Source organism: Anopheles darlingi, chromosome 2 (assembly GCF_943734745.1).
Source record: "Anopheles darlingi chromosome 2, idAnoDarlMG_H_01, whole genome shotgun sequence".
Lineage (NCBI taxonomy): Eukaryota > Metazoa > Arthropoda > Insecta > Diptera > Culicidae > Anopheles > Anopheles darlingi.
The window spans coordinates 25,726,519-25,741,237 of record NC_064874.1 but is presented as its reverse complement, the minus strand read 5'-3'; the positions used below and the strand labels follow the sequence as shown (position 1 = coordinate 25,741,237).

At 50.5% G+C, this 14,719-nt stretch overlaps 1 protein-coding gene across 2 annotated transcripts in view; it reads left to right on the top strand.

The window, feature by feature from the left end:
* The first annotated feature begins 23 nt into the window (after positions 1-23).
* Positions 24-14,719, top strand: part of LOC125947885 (serine-rich adhesin for platelets) — a 140,872-nt gene continuing 126,176 nt past the window's right edge. For both annotated transcript variants that reach the window (XM_049673369.1, XM_049673368.1), the window contains exon 1: positions 24-124. The gene's annotated coding sequence lies outside the window, so the exon portion shown is untranslated. The remainder of the gene's footprint in view (positions 125-14,719) is intronic.

The window sequence follows — 14,719 nt, the reverse complement described above, 5'->3', positions numbered from 1 at the left end:
CGTGTGTGTGTGTGTGAGCGTACGTCTGTGCCTGTGTGTGTGTGTGTGTGTGTGTGTGTATGTGGTACGTTCACGCTGGCAGCAGGCGCAGTGATCACCGAGGAGGAAAAACGCTTTCTACGGGGTAAGTTTTGCAATGTTGCGTGTCCTTTTGTTTCTTTCCGCTGAGCCGTAAGGCGTTGATTGCTTTTTACTAATGTATTTACCAGCCTACGCCGTGGGGGGTCGCACGACTGTGCGTACGCTCCGAAGAGGATACTATGCTCCTACGCGTTCAACTCGCGCGTTCAAGCGTGCGCTGCGTGGCCCCAAAATGTTTTTGGTGGTCATGTTTCATGGCGCATTGATTCTGGTAGCGTTTGCAGATTATCGCCATTTCGATAGGCTGGTGGGTGTTTGGCTTCATTCCGACAAGAAGAGGCAATGGCAAAACCGATTTTCAGCCATTATTTTGCCCCTGCAAGTCATCGTATTAGAAACGAACCGTTGCTCGAAATCCGGAAACTGTCAGATGCTGGATAGTAGTATGTTTATGGGGGGGTGAAATGCTGTTGTGAAGTGTCTTATTTGCTTATGCTAATGTTAATTTTGATCGTCAAGTATCAAAAGCAACATTATGCAAAGCTTGTCGAAAGTATACAATGTGGATTTACTTTTTCAAACATGAAACATAAATCGCTCAAATCATTACTGAGATTAATGATAACTCGCGTTTCTAGCGGATTTATTCCAACGGTTATTATACTTCTGAAACGGTATAAAGTAACAGTATTAATTTAATTTACTTAACGGGTGTGGTTTCGGGCAAATGGTTACGTTTTCTTTCAATTTGATCTGGAAGAAACATTCTAGAATAGTTTGCGCGTGGCATTCGTACCAAAAGCATTTGATGTATTTCAGGGAAATCATTTTAGTACTCTTGCAACGAAAATTATAGACAAGCGTCACTCGTCTAATCGTATAGCAATGGCGGATCATTTCAATTTAGTAAAGTCTATATTCTTTACAAGGGTAACATGTTCGATCCGAAAATGATAGAAGGGGTTTTCAAAATCTGAAATTTCTATTATTTTGGATTTTTTCTTAGAAAAACCCAGTCTTCGATTAGTATTTCAAAAATAAGTATTCAACAGTTTTACACCAAACTGTCTCGTAAATGATGCACAGATACTTCAAAATTCTACGAAATTCCAAAGATTAATAGCGTAAAAGCAATCAAAATATGAATTTTTGGGTGAATTGCTCAAATATCCTGTATTATACTTAGTAACGCATACAAAAGTGTCTATTAAACTAACCGTTTAATAGTTTTTTTGGGATTTCATTCGATTTGCATGACAACCTATTACAATAGTCCTGAAAGATTCTCGCCATCTTCCAACAACAAAAGAAAACAATTAACTGCCAAAGTTCCTCGTTTTAAATGAGCAAACGCAAACTTGAATCCAAATTCATTAGAAAACACCGGCAACCAGCAACAACTAATTCGTTTACGTACATCACCTTCTCTTTGCGCCAAGCCAAGCGCACCATCATCATCTGAAACAGATTCTCGGTTCGGCAAAGTGGTGAGCGAGCAGCAAATGGAATTAGTTTCGTTCGCTGTCGCTCATCACATCGCAGGCTTATCCGATCGATTTCACGACCGAAACAAGCGGCATTCCGTGAAGTGTTTCATCGTCGTCGTCGTTGTCGTTGTCGTCCCGAAAAATTAAGGACCAACAGAGGGGGGGAGGGGGGGGAGTCTGCCTTCCTTAAATCCGTCCTCACACTCGGTACCTCGGTACTCAGTCCGTCAGTCCGTCAGTCCGTGGAAACCGTTGCGCGAGAGATCGAAAACACATTCGTTTGCCAAGACGATTAAAGGTTTCGCCTCGAGCCCAGTACACTTCACTCAGCAACAGGAGGAGAAGCATGAGGAAGAGAAGGAGGCGAAGAAGCAAAAGGAGAAGTAGGAGGAAGATGTGTAATGGTGGGCCTCAAGGAGGGAAAGGATAATTAAATTTATAACGAAGATAATTTGAGTTGTTTCGCGCGCTCGCACACACACACTCGGGGATTCGAATCCGTGGTGGAGATTGCTTTAGGCATTAGGTGCATGAAGGATGGCGAAGAAGAGCATATAGAGCATTGGCGGTCGGTTGGTCGGTTGGTACGAAAATAGCCCAACATTCCCGCTTCCCGTCCCCGTTCGTGATATTGTGTCGGCCATCGTCATCATCGTCGGTATGCGCCCCCCCCCCCCCCTCTCTACCCTCCTGCTGGTCGGTTGGTGATTGTGTTTCTAGGCTAGACCGCGACCCGGTACCGCAACGAACGAACGGCTTTTGGGGAGGACGGCAAATTTATTTGCTTCCTTGACTTCAGCGCACCACCACCCTCCACCACCAGTCTCCCTGCACCGCTTTGGGTGGTTTATTTGTCGTTGGTAGCGTTTTGTTTTTCTCTTTTTTTGATTTTGGTCGTTTTTGTTTTTTGTAAGGGAACGACTTAAGACATCCGCAACTATTGTGTCACCGTTGTTGGCACCGGATTGAATCTCTCGGCGGCGGCGGCGGGCACTCTCGTGGACGATGCTGTTACACTCACACCTTCGCCAACCGTTGGTAGCGGAATTAATTTCTCTTCGTTGCAGTTTTCTCCCCCCCCCCTTTCTGCTTTCGCGATCCGAGAAACCGAGAGACTCAAGATGGGTTGTGTCTGGTGGTTTTTAATGTGTTTAAATGCAAGCAATGGTTGATGGCTCTTCTCTTTATGCGTCATAATGCTCGATAGTGGAAACTCGCAACTCGTCTGTCGATGTCGATACTAACGAAACGATGCTAGACAGAGCATAGCAAGTCGCATTCACCGCCACTACCAGACGAGAGATGAAACATGATCAGTGGCCACCGAAAACGGGGCAACCATTTCAATGTTGCCAAAACCTCAAACGCGGTCTGGCTTTAGGAGGTGCACAGGAGGAGGGCACACTAGGATTGCAGAACGCGTATCGCTCAAAGTGTGTGTGTGTGTGTGTGGTACTTTGCCAATCATATTTCGTATTCATGTACCTCCGAGTGTGTGTATGTGTGTGCAGACCACACAAAAGTGGCTCAGAAGAGACCGAAACAGAGAGGGAGAGAGAGCGCTTGTTGGCCACGCGGATGGTAACGCGCGTTCCAAGTTTGATGATTCTCGTCAGCAGGCGAACCGAACGACGATGGGTGGCGTAATTGAATATGTGGGTCACATACTTGGCCCGTTCGTCTCGTCGCTTCGCTTCGCATCGCGACCCCTGAAGCTCCACTTCACTCCAATAAACGACTCCTTCTGCCTGCCAGCAACCACCACTTTGCTCCCCGGTACTATCGAACATCAAAGGTATGCTCATAATGGCGTCAAAAGGCGAAGAGAGAGAGAGAGAAAGGAATGAACGACGGAATGGCGAACCAGCAACAGCAACAGCAACAGCAAAGTTTTTCCACCCAATCCATTTAACCCATTCGTCGACGAGTGCCACTCGAGGCACATTTTCGTCCTCCCTTCCTCCCTTGCACACCACCCCTCACGGTAGCACTTCATCTCGATGCTCACTCTCGGGAGCACCACCCGAAACTTGACACGACCACGACCATTCTTGAAGCCTCTCGTGCCTCTCCTTGAACCCGCCCCATTTCTTGGTTCTTGGACCGCGGAGGGGGGGGGGGGGGGGGGGGGACTCGAGAGCGTCCGATGCGCCCGGTAGGATTCGGAAACTTGTTCATATTTTATCCGCTCCACTCATCGGCATCGGGACGATGCCATTCACCAACCCCGGTTTTGGGTTTGGGTTCGGGGACAAAATGGCGCCACTGGCAAGAAGATGAATGGAGTAGAGAGCATGATGATGCTGGATGTTGCTGGCTGATGCGATGCTGCAAAACAATCAGAGGCTGGTGGCGGGGGCTGGGGTGGTATCCGGTATACCCTTTTCTACTCGGCCCCAGCTTTACGTTGAAAGTTGGTTTTGATCTTCGCTCCAAGGGATCCCGGTGGTCCCGGTGGAAAAGTGGCCAACGGTCTGGCCTTCGAGGGGGCCGGGGGATGGGGAGGGGGTTTCAAGGCTCCGAGCAGAATCTTGTCACCACAACAGCACAAAGTGGTAGCGTGGCGCTTGAAGTGCCGCTTGTCGGACGTCTCGGAAGCGCTTGCCGGTCTCCAGAAAGCAGCAGCAGCAGCAGAAAAGGAAGAAGTACTCTTTTGTTAATTATTGTTAATTTCTTATGATAATTTCTTTATCTCGCTTCAGCTGCCACCCTAGCAGTGGGTGTGGGACGCTGTTATGCAGAGCAATGGACAGGGGCCCAGAATCTTCTCCCCTTAAGATGGGGTTGCCAAGAGCGGAGCAGAGACTGCTGCCTGCTGCCGCGAAGGAATGCTCCGGAATGGAAATTAATGCTATTCATTGCTTTATGCTCCACCAATAAAGTGTGACTTCTTTTGGGCGTCCATTTGTTGGAGAGTGTGCGAAGAAAACACATTCACAAATCATAAAAACCCGAAGTGGTCGGGAGTTTGAAAGCAACCAAACATGCATCGTAACAGCCCCAGCGGAATGTAAAGACATTCGAGGGGTTGTAGATGTGTTCCATGGGCTTCCCTCCATATGATGATCACTCGAGGCCACTCGAGGGCACTCGAACTGCTCCCCGTCGGTTTGTTTTGTCTCCCCAGTGCCAGTGCGAGCATCATTTCTTGGTGAAATGTTGAATTTTCTAATTAGCGGCCGGTGGTGCGGGGGAAACGGGGTAAAACTTTTCGCTCACTCGAGGGCACCAGACCATCGGTGTGCCACCACCACCGACGAGGACGACGAAGGAACGGAACCCCGAAGACTTCCGGCAACGAAGACAACTCCGGAACTCCGGAACACGAAAAACACGAAGAAGAAAGGAGAAGTTCGTTAGATGGAAATTAAAAAGGAAATAAATCCCCCTCAGGCTCAGGGTGGTGGTGGTCTCGGTATGTGTCTGGGACCCCGGTTCTAGTGTGGAAGAAGAGGAGGAGCAGCAAGTTCGGCACTTCTTGCCCAGCGCGTCTTTAATGGACAACGGTGTCCCGTACATTAGATAGATAAAAGTTTGCATACCACCCTCAATACTCCCTTACTCATCACCACCACCACCACTACCAGTGTGTGTGAGTGAGTGTAATAGATTTTATGGTTGCTGAAGAACCGACAAGCACAATGACCCACGAAGCTTCTAGCGTCCATCTTGACCATAAATGAATGAGCAGAGCCACAACAACAACACAACAACAGCAAACAGTAACGGTCTCGTTGCCCCATTCTCTTTCGGATGCTCGCTCGCCCGGTGGGCCTCTGGCCGCGCCATTTCGGGCAACCGTTTCGGCAGAAAGTTAGTTGCATCCCCTTCCTTCAACCCCTACTACCCTAGGTTGGTAAGTAGTCCATTCCCGGAGTGCTTGCAGGCGGACGATGGACGACGATGCTCGTGGCAAACACTTCTTCAACTTTCTCGCACCCGCTGCCGCCCCTTTCTCCCCTTTTCCGGGCCATCCCCGCACCCTTTTTGGCCGTTGTAAGCATTAAGGGGTTTGTTTGTTGGGTTTCGCCAAGGAAATTGACCAACTTCTACGAAGCCCTGTCTCTCTCTCTCTATCTCTCTCTTTCTTGACCACACGACCTGCCCGGCCTGGACTCACGCCGGGGGTAATGGTTTTATATTGGAACATTGGCACAACGGGGACGAACCGACCGACTGGCCCGACTGACGAGGTTCTTGGCACCACCACCGGTGCAAGTTCCGGTAGTTTTACGGCACTTTTTACGACTCCACCTAGTATGTGAGGTGCCCCCGTGTGTTGATGGTAGCCTAGGTGACAGGCGTGAACCATCGGTTCATGGCCTCCTGGGTGGCGGATGAAAACATGCCAACCATCCGTTACTCTATGATGTACCAGATCAGAAACTCCCGCAGAGTGCTGTCCCGGCCCTAATATTGACTCTTTTAATTGACATGCCTGCTCTATTAGTATTGCAGGTGCAAAACTTTGCCCTTTGTCACCGGACTAGTTAAATATAAATACGTAGCTTTTTAGGGACCTGGGTTTTTTTTTTGGTAAATATCATTCAAAGCTCTAAGTGCCATCCATCCCCTACTGCTACTGCTGCTGCTGCTACTTCTTCATCCTTCCAAATTTCTCTCAACAAAAAGGAACGAAAAAAAAGGAATTTTCCTTTTCTAGAGATCGTATTTGAAGTGAAAAATGGGAAGAAAGAGATAAATAGGGCTACAGCGAACAATCCTTCGGTCCTTCGACGCGGTGACAGCGGTCCAAGTGACGAAAGCAAAAGGTCCACTTAAGACGATTTCGCTCGACGGGTCGCTTGAGCCGCTTGAGTGGGAAAAAGTTATTTACCCCTCCCACGGAAACCCGCCCCCCTTCCTTCCCCTTTCTTCTGCCTAAACCTCTTTCAGAGAGAAAATAAAGAAATTAAAGAACCGTGACACTGACGGACCATCCCCCGAAGAGAGCGAGAGACGAAGCGATGGCTAAGGGTAGCAGTAAATGGCTTCTTGGCCTTACACAGAAAGAGAGAGGGAGAGAGATATGAAAGAGGGTAACGAAAGTGGAACGTTTCTAATCTGACAATTTTGGGTGGCCAGCAGCAGTAGCAGCAACAGCAGCAGCAGCAGCAGAGCGAGGGGCACAGAAATGGCGCAGAATGCAGCCGCCGCCGAGCACACCGAGCCAAGGCGAGTGAAAGTCAACTCAACGTCGCTAGCCTCGAGCCGAAGCAGCCAGCAGCGGAGGGAATGCAAAGTTCAAAGAACTTTTCATGCGAAACGGTTAGCAAAAGGGCGTGATGGCGATGGCGCAACAGGACACAACAGCGTGGACGCTTGGGACGCTTGGGGACCCTTGGGAAAGGGGAACGGGGCAACTAAAAATGCCAACATCGTCTCGGTCCACGCTTCTTGCTTCTCTGCTTTCGCTGCTCTCTCTTTCTCTCTGTCTCTGTGCGAGGAATTCAACTAAAATGTAACATAATTAAATTTTTATCATTAAATTACGCTGGCGCGCTTCGACGCGGCACGGTCGACGTAGCCGTCTGCCGTCTGCCGGAAAAAGGGGACATCGGAGATAAGCTCGCTACTGCGTGCGCCATTGTGAATACCATCGCAAGCGCTCTCCACTGTTTAGTGCTGGCAATTGTTCGTCCACTACGCGACTTTCCTTCTCCCCAGGGGAGAGGTGGAAAACCAGTGAAAAACCTTGGTGTCCCATGGCCTCAGTGCCGTCGTCCATCCTCTATTCTGCATCCCATGCAAGCGTGAGAATGCATCATCCGTTGGTAGACGCCATTTTAGACGAAAATTCTCACTCGCTTGGTCTCCAGTAGTGTGTGGAGACACCGCAGGGTTCACTGTTGGGAACCGAGAAACCTGCACCATAGTGAGGGGACTACTACCCCCGAGGAGGGGGGAGGGGGGATCAAAACTGACACCGACAGGTGTGCCCTGGCCGCTGACGATGCGATGTGGTGTCTGCGTCTGCGGATCATCACCAGCATCGTCGTCCTCGTCGTCGTCATCGTTGCAAACCAAACGGACGGAAACGACTCATTTGAGTGGAATCGCATTAGTTGCTCGTGACCGTCGTCGGTCGGTTATGGTCGGTGGCCACCGGGGAACTCCACACCGAAACTCCACCAGGCCGGGCCAGGCCGGGCCGGGCAGGCGGTCAAGCTTGTTGCTTGACGGTTTTTCGGTTGACGCGTAGTCGTCGTCGTCGCGTACGTTCCGTTGTGCTCAATGGTCCTCAACCGCTCGTGGTTCAGGGCCAGCCGAATTTCGGAGCTGTGGGTTTCGTGTTTTGGTGCGCGATTTGCCATGGAATGGATGCTACGGATTCGAAAATGTATGTATATTTATATCTTCGTATACATTGTCGAAAGAAACAACTTTACAGCCTCTTCTAAACTGCTTTGTCCAGCGTTTGTCATGGTGACCGAAATCAGTCACAACATCAAAGCAAACAGCGAAGGTTGCTCGTGATGGAGGCGCCAGGTGTGCGAGATGGAGGCGCCAGGTGGCTCACATTTTTCTCATCAAAAATTTCGGAATTTTCCAACGTTTAAAGGTCACCGGCAGTGTCTAGAGTGACACAGACACAGGGGCCATTGTTTTTCAGCAATAGGTTACCGGTCAAGATCCAAACAACACCGACACCGACCCAGACCAATACCGTCAACCGGTTTTGTATCTCATTGGACACGGTGTTCAGCAGCTGTCAGACTGCTGCTACTGGGAGGGTAGGGGGGGTTTTGTCAAACCATGCAACCCCCTCTCTACTAACCGCCGCAACTAAAGCAGATTGAATGACTCCACACAAACACAAACACTCAATCTATGCCTCACGGCTCGTGTATGGCGCTGGTCCAAAACAAACGTTTGGCATCTCGTTTCATAATCCATCCACCAACCAACCAGCCAACCAACCAACCGACCGGGCAGCGCCCTTAACCCTCAGATATCTCTCTCTCTCTCGCTCTCTCTCTTTCGCACTAACCGAGATGGATGCTCTGGTTGGACTTGGATTGTTGATCCAAATAGCTCTTTGGGTTTATTTTCGTTTGTCAAATTGAAAACATGAACACACACACACATGGACACAGTTCGTCGTTGGACGTTTGATCGACGTGATTTGAGTTTCTCGATCAAACAACCAACCAAAAGATAGTATTTCATTCCTGTAAGGAGTAACAGCCCAACCAAAGCAAGCATTATGTAGCCTTACCTTTAAAGCTGCCTCCCATTGTCTTTACTGATACTTCAGTTCAGTACTTTTAAAAGGAAGGCATTGAATTGTAACGAAGACTCAAGTTACGCAGAGATCTGCAGAACGGACATTGTAACGAACGAATACACTTTCGATCAGGATCACTTCCCTTCCACGCACCTTTGCCAATCGAGAAAAACGAACGAACAAGAGAGACACAATTCGGTTCGAATGCGGGTTCTTTGATTTGATTCCCGCACTGAAACCGGCCCTGCGAACGGCCACGCACCACCACGGTGCTTGGTTTCGGCGACACAATCAACCCATCAACCCTGAAGGGCACTCGGGCAGTTTGTTTAGGTGCCAGCCAGCCAGCCAGCCAGGCTAGGCAGGTGTCCCTTCATCTGTCCCATTTCCGGGCTTTGCTTTCAATCATCATCATCACCACCAGCAGCAACAGCAACACTGGAATCGTATTCGCAGCCACCATTTGCTGCTCTCTCTCTTTTCAAGCAGCAATCGGAACTATCCGAATCCCCCCCTCCGGGCCAGGATGGATGTCGCCAGGTGACTCGAGCAGCCTATGGGGACGGTGGCCAAGGTGGCAGGTGTCGAGCACACACACACACCTCCGCTCTGAGCCAATCGGATTGAGTTTCCCTTCTATTCTGCACTGTCATGGTCGCTGGTCACTGGCGCTCCCTGCCACAGAAGGGCCCCATCGTAAGACCGTGCTGCTGACCTTTTGCGCCTCCAATTCCCAAAAAAAAGAAAATAGATGAAGAAAAAGATGGATCCTGATCGAAAATCTCGGCAGTCGAAAAGGTGGCGCGCCTTCGGTGTGCGTTATCCAGCAAAGAAAGAAAGAAAGGAAAGGAAAATACATATAAATAGAGATGAAGAGGATGCCGGTCGGTGGAATCCGAAGCGGAAATCGAAATCCCCGGCATCGGCAACGCGGGACAGAGACAGGGCAGGCGGGAAAAGGTGATTCTTCAATTTTACTCTTGAATAGAACCGATAATGAATATCGAATAAATTGCTTTTTTCCCGTTTCCCGAAATGTTCCGGGCCTCAGGCTCTGTATGTGTGTGTGTGTGTGTGGTGCTGCGGAAGTGACGAATACCGTTTGCTTGCTCACCTGCTGCTGCTGTTGCTGCTGGTGGTGGCCGTGCAACATCGTGTCTCAGATTGCCAATCTTCGCATTCGCAATTTTCGCATTCGCCGGGGCGCAAAAGGCAAACCCCGTGCCAGAGGTGTGGCCCTGGACCGCTGCTTTATAATTCTGGGCTGGTTTTCTTCACCAGGACATGATTCATTTACGTGAGGCGCAGGTTAGCACCAGGCACCTGGCGTAGATGGAATGGAATTCTCGAACGAAAGAGAGAGAGAGCGAAAAAAAAGAATTCCCCTCAACCTAGACTCTGCTCCAGGTATTGCCGATGCCTGATCGATGCCGATGCCTCCAGCCATCCGGCCTGCGAGCTGCTTACTTATTCATAGTCACGTACTGCCTCTGCCCCAGCGTAATGCCGCCAGCTCCAGTGGCCCTTTTTTTTGTTGTTGTTGCGTTGATCCAGCAACCGTAACCGACTTGTGGTTCCATTTCGGTTCCAACACTCTCGTGCAGTGCGTGCTAGCAATTCCTTGCCTCAGCTCTAATCGACTACCAGTCTAATCTTATCATTCCCATCCACCAGAAGGTACTCGAGAGCGTTCCGTGGCGAAGTCTCCGATAGATAAGCAATCGGTCCGTTGCCCGGTCATCGACGGTCGCGACTCCGCGACGTCGCGGTCCGTCTGTTTGTCCGATTAAATGCCATTTTGTCTCATTGGGAAGGGAATTATTAGGATCACATTCCTCCATCCCTTCTTCCTGACGACGCAGATCATTAAAAGCAATCACGGTTAGCTCCTCAATTTTATAGTCTTCTCCGTCCAGTCCGGTCCAACGAGGCATGCTGGTTTCGCGCGCGCTGGTCAAGTGCCTACGCACGTTCCGCTTCGTTTTATGTCTTCGTTTACTCACCGGGGAGGAGGGGCGAGGTGGTGGCAAGCAGCACGAGCTTGTCGTTAGTCCAGTAAACGATGTCCAGAAGCTCGCGGGGCGAGTTTCCCCTTTCCACGCTTCGGAAAAATTCCTCACGCCAACGATAGGGGCATTTTCACCCTCATCTCAGTCTATAGAAAAGGAAGGGAGAGACGGAAAGAGCAGTGCAGGGGATGGTGACACGCCGTTCGGTGTTAATTACTTTGTAGAACAAAGTCGTAACCATCATCGGCACGTCTCATCGGGCCGGACTCGCTGCTGACCGGCGGCTGTCAATCAATGGTGGATGGTGGGGAGTGGAAACACCCCTCTCGACAGCTTCAGACCGGGGGGTTTGGTTTCGTTGTTTTTTTCCCCCGTTCTCTCTCTCTCGGAAAGTTCTGCTTCCCACCCCCTCCCCCCCGTCAGGTCAGGTCTCCGGCATCGATGCCATCATTTTAGCAATTAAAAAGTTTTCAAAATGCCGACGAAGCTTTCGCGGGCGCGCGCGCGGTGAATGGTGTGTGCTCGGTGCGGTGTGGCTAGTTCCCTGTTTCCTGCTCGCTTCCCTTTTTTATGCTTCGCTTAGAATTCGTTAATACCGTCCGAACCGGGGGTACGGAATAGGGACGGCAGAGAGAGAGGTTGAGGGCTTTGAGTTGTTCTAAAACCGAGAAAGACAACCAACTCGCACCAGGCCTCACAACCAGTCCCGGCATTAGTGCTCACCCTGGCGATCAAAGGATAACGGAGTGGACACTAATCTACGGGCCCAGGGACGCACCACGAGACTCGGTTGATTGGCAGCGCTTTGAAACGAAGTGTGGCCAATTGTTGGCCCCCGAAAAAGGGAGTGTCTGTGTGCGCGCGAGCGCTCGAGAGGGATTCAATTAGAGAGACCATCAGCGGCCATTTTGTGATGCCAGTGCCCGGGTCCACGGTCCATTTAAAACTTTGCGCGCCCAATAATGCGTAACGCGTGGCTTCGGGCATAATAATGCTGCGACGCGGTAATGCTACGCCAACTGCGTTGCTCCACACCGTAGCGGTATCAAACGCACCGCGGTGAGGTTCGAACTGACGCAGCAGGCCGGTGAGGTGTCTTTCATTTGACTCACGCTCTGCATGCGGTATGCTTTGCATTTTCGCGCCTGCGAATCCGAACCGTATGTGTGTGCAGCCCCGGAACACGAGTTGTACATTTCTTAATTACTGCTCCAGACCACGCCGCGAGTGGCCATCTTGTGTCGCGAGTGAGAGGAAGAGAATGGAAAAGATAGAGCGAGTGGCATGTACAACACGCGCAGGACCACTTCATTAAAGCTCCGCTACTACGCTCCTTTCCCAGCACACAATAAACAATGGCCATCAGCAACGGTGCACACATGGATCTGTGTGTGTGTGCGTGAGTGGTGGATTCATCCTCGAGCCCATCATTATGCTTTGCGTGAGCTTTGCCGCTTCCGCTTGTTGTCTTTCCTTTCTTCCTTCCAAGGCCGAATACTGTTAGCCTTGGCCTCAGCAATACTACTACTGTTGTTGTTGTTGTTGTTGCTGTCCTTGTCGCCCGTGTTCTCTCCAACAACCCTCGTTCTGCAACCCCTGGTTTTGCCGCAGGATTATCCGGGCTCGCTTGCACAAGCGCGCGCTCGGCGCCACCAGGTTAAGTATCACTTCGAGCGGCGGTTCCCGGCTTCTACTTCTTCCCATGTTGGCCATGTTTCAATGTACGAGAATGGCCCAAGACGGTGGCCAACCCTGGTAGCGCTGGTTTGGGGGGGTTGGGGCGGTGAAAAGGATAACAACATCGCCGGTGGCTGTTTGTGATGTTGAGGCTCAGGTGAGGCTCTGGTCTGGTCGGCAACGGCATGAAGTTCAAGTGCTGCTGCTGGGAAGGTAAACATCGCGCTAAGATGATGCTTGGCTGGTGATGGTTTCGTTTATCAATTTTGCACCGAAATGGCTCACCTGTGCGTTTGTCTTCTGCGCCACCCTTTTCCTTCCCCCCGATCCTCGATCAGCCGCCCGACTATCACTCCCAGCGATGGAGCCAGCCTGTGGAGTGGACGTTCCGAGCAGCGAGCAGCCCGAATGAGAAAGAGCAACAGCACACACACACACACGCAGACAGGTACACAAGGATAGTACTGCGTCAGAGCGAACGACGCGTTAGCCCGCGGCGAGCGTGGAGCTGATGGAGAAAATAATTAAATTAAATTTCTCAACAACCAAGCAGTGCCCCCCAGGGGGAAGCGGAGTGTCGGTGGAGTACCGGGAGATGGGGAGGGAGGTGACCAGATACCTGGTGTGCCGTGTGCATGTGTGTGCGTTGAGCAGCAATCGACCACAAGCGACCAAACGGTTGGTGAGGTCTGTTGCTGCTGCTGCTGCTCGAGACAGCGAGATAACAGCTCCATTTAATCAAATGGTACAAGTTTAATCAGACACATACAATTGCAGAAACATCACACCGCACACCGCAGCGCCTCTCTCCCACCCTCCTCCCGAGGGTCTCATTGCCGGCGGGCGAATGCTAATAGATGGTAACCACGGTTCGTGGGTTCGCTCGCTTGCCGTACATTCTAACAATCCATTGCAATCGATAAATCCGATGAGCAAACGTGATGTGTCGTTCTGCTATTAGATTACTCACACATACACACACACACGCACACGCAGAGACGACAAATGCTACGTGGATGTTCAAAGCGAATGTTTCATAAATTAGATTTCAAATCCCAAAACTATTGCTGTCTTGGACTTGGAAACGGCGTCGAAATCAGGGAATTGGGGCCAGCGCGTGGCTAAATAAAGTGACTTATCTCCCCGGCTTCATCCCTAGAACCATCATCCGGCAAGCAACTGTCACCGTCGAGGTTATGGTACTTCGTTTGTATTCCCTTTTTCATCCGCATCCTTTGCTTCATTTTCATTGCAAGGATGAGTACTTTGTTAGAGCGCAGACGAGCAGCAGCAGCAAGATTGAGCCCCGTTTGAGGCAATACAGCATAGATGGTTCTTCAGAGATTGCCCGATTGCCAAGGCTCGGGGAGCGAAACAGGAGCACGGCTCGACGACGGATACGGTACGGGATTATTTTTAATTCCTTCCGTCTTTCGGCGAAGCGAATGAATGCAAAGTGAAGCATTCTTGGATGGATAATGATGATGAGGATCCGGAGTCGGAGAAGAAGGCGCTGGAGGCATTTTGCAAACACAAAAACATCTCAACCGGCCTACTGCTGCTCCCGTTCTGGTGCTGGATGAAAACTGGGAAGAAAATGTTTTGAACAGCTCGTTGCAAGAGAGAGAGAGAGATTGGAATGAAGCTTGCTTGGATTTTCCTGCAAGATGGTGAAGGCGCAATGGCTGCTTGCGGCACTTGACGCACACAAACGAAGAACGCTCTCCTGAGATTAATGCAGGCGCAGAAGACGAGGGACCACCGTGCTTAGCGGTGCTAAATGAAGGATTTCTCACTCACCACACCATTCCCGGTGGCTGCCATGTTCGCGCGAACCAGCCACCAGCACACAACCAAACACAAACAACACTTGCAGAACGGCTCCGTTGTGAGTTTCCAGCAAAGCGCTTCGCTTTCTTTCTCTCTCTCTCTCTCTCTCTCTCTCTATCTCTCTCTGTCTCTCTCTCTCTCTTTCTTGGGCTCGAAATTGATCGAGAAAATAAATAAATCTCACATAAAAGCATAAACTCGGCATTTCAGAGGAGGTGAAGAGCGAGGGCAAAAGGGAAGGAGCAAATGGAAGAGCCGGGCGAGCGAGTCGGAAAATTGCTTCACTCCACAGCGTAACTCCTGCATCCCGGTCTTTCCCGGTCTTCCCTCGGAGTGGCCTCGCTGATTGGATCGGCTCTCAAGAAAAGTATGTAAATAAGGCTGTGGCGGTTAGGTTAATTACTTTT